The sequence below is a fragment of the Pteropus alecto genome, unplaced genomic scaffold, assembly GCF_000325575.1.
Source record: "Pteropus alecto unplaced genomic scaffold, ASM32557v1 scaffold24, whole genome shotgun sequence".
NCBI classification, from domain to species: Eukaryota; Metazoa; Chordata; class Mammalia; order Chiroptera; family Pteropodidae; genus Pteropus; species Pteropus alecto.
Genome location: NW_006439192.1, coordinates 25330418 through 25333139, shown reverse-complemented (window position 1 = coordinate 25333139; position 2722 = coordinate 25330418).

Below are 2722 nucleotides of genomic sequence, written 5' to 3'. Positions count from 1 at the left end.
ATATAATATGCCATTATATATTATATATGTGTGTGTGTGTAGAGAAAGAGATACAGAGAGACTATATATTGTTTAAACTTTAAACATTTTAACATTTTTGGTATGCTAAAAATGTAAAACTAAGTAAATTTCACTCAAAATCTTAAATACTTCCTTTTTTTTTTATACCAAAATATGATATTATGTTTGTATCACTCTGCCAGGACTGCTATAACAAAATGTCTAGGTGGCTAGGTGGCTCAAAAAACAGATATTTATTCTGTTTTAATAGAATAGACTAGGTGGCTTAAAAAACAGATATTTATTCATAGTTCTGGAATCTGGGAAATCCAAACTGAAGATACCTCCAGATCGGATTCCTGGTGAGGGCCTTCTTTCTATGTCCTTACATGGCAGAGAGAGAGAGAGAGAGAGAGTTCTGGTCTCCCGTCTTCTTCTTACAAGGACATTAATCCCATCCTAGAGGACCCACCCTCACAACCTTATCTAAACCTAATTACTTCCTAAAGACCCCATCTCCAAATACCATCACATCAGGAGGCTAGGTCTTTGACATACAAATTGGGGAGAGGAGACACAAAAATTCAATCCATAACAACGTTGAACTATGAAAAGAGAAGTGGTTAAGTATTTTTTATTGGACTCATATTTTATATCTCAGCAAATAAAGGAAAACTTCAAATTAGGAGTTTCATATAATTCTTCTATATAATACAAATTTTAAACTTCATCAATCTTGAGCATGAGAGAAGCATATAGTTCAGTGTCACACAGCTAAATTATAGTCTCAAGCCCAATGTGACTCTGTGAATCCTGTTCTTCACCTTCCATTGTGCTTTCTTGTCAAGAAAATCAATCTAGAGTCAGACTGAATATCAGGGAAAAGCACAGGTTAGCAGCCTAGTGGGATATCTACACAATGTGCAATTCATAGTTAATATAATTTTTCACATTAAATATCTTAAATCTTTTTTTTTATATATATATTACAATGATTTGTTTAAAAGATACTACAATACCTTCCTCTACCTGAAATATGTGTCAAAGCATCATAAATTTTTAGAAACTAATTTTTGGACAGAAGTAATGCCCAGGATTTTGTAATTTTTACAGAATTTAGGGTGTCATTTTATATTTATTCTTTCATTTATTTCTTCATTTATTTAACAAATGCTTCTTTTAAAATATTTTTCAATTAGTTGGCATACAATATTATATTAGTTTCAGGTGTACAACATAGTGATTAGACATTTAAAACTAACAAAGTGATCACTCTGATAAATTTAGTATCCGACATCATACATAGTTACTATAATATTATTGACTATACTCCTTACACTATACTTTACATCCTCATAACTATTTTGTAACTACCAATTTGTACTTCTTAATCTCTTTCTCTTTTTCATCCACCCTCAACCCCCTCTCATCTGGCAACCCACAAAATGTTCTCTATATATACGAGTTTGCTTCTGTTTTGTTTTGTTCCTTAGATTCCACATATAAGTGAAGTCATATGGCATTTCTCTCTCTCTGACTTACTCCACTCAGCACAATACCCTCTAGGTCCATCCATGTTGTTGCAGATGGCAAGAGTTCATTCTTTCTTTCTTTCTATTGTATTAATATATATATATAATATTCTATTGTATATATGTACCACAAACTCTAACAGCAGTACATAGAGCTCCCTGGAAAGATGTCGGGGGCATCTTGGATGGCCTAATGGTATGATGTGTGAGAAATAACGGAAACTCAGTTTCCACAGTTGTCTCTTCAGTCTCGTTACTATTACCTGTAGTCATGTCATCTCCAGTCTTTTCCGTCACACAAATGAGAATGAGCCAAGGTAGTTAGAGAACAAAACAGAGTCAGGTCAGAAATGTAAATTCTCTCTACAATATTCTGGAATTGTAGGAACTATCAATATTATTTAAAGATGAGAGAAAAAAAGAATGTAGGCAGGGTCATGGAGCTAGCTGAGACATAAACCCACATTTGTGTGACCCCAAAGTCCCTCTCACCTCAGCCCCCCATGTGGAATTTCATATTTCATTGCATTCTCAGAAATAGTATGTTTGTCATAAGAGTTGAAATCAAAATTCAAATATAAGTGAATAGTCAAACAATTCCTAACATAATTTTCCGTTTGCAACTCTATTGTCAATAGGACTCACAAAACCAGAGCCTATTAAAGAGGCTGAAACAGAAAAGACCCCAGACACCTGCCAATAACTCAGAGTTCTTTCTAATCATTTAGAATCACATTCAATCCTCACAATTCTAGCAAGGTAGAGCAAGTCTTATCATCACTTCACTTAATGGGTGAAGAGATATTCTTGGAGAAATGTAATTTGCCAAGGGACATACCATTAATAAATGTTAAGTTCAAGGCCAAGCTTAAACCTCTATCAGCAATGGAACTACATGAACCACCTGAGTTAATTGTCTCCGGTCTACTTCTAAGCTTTCTAATAGGTACCATTCAAGGGAGTGAGAAACTGCTATGTTCTTGCCCTTGGCTTACAGGAAAAATTATGCTCAATCATTATGATTAAACAACTGAAAAGAGACACACATTACAATCTATAAAATATGGGCTTTTTTTTTTCCTTTTGTTAACATCCTTGAAAAAGCAGGATAGACATGTGGAAGATTTTCACAACAGAATAATTTCTCTATCTACCTTGACATCTCTTATTTTTCAGTAAGAAAGAATTAC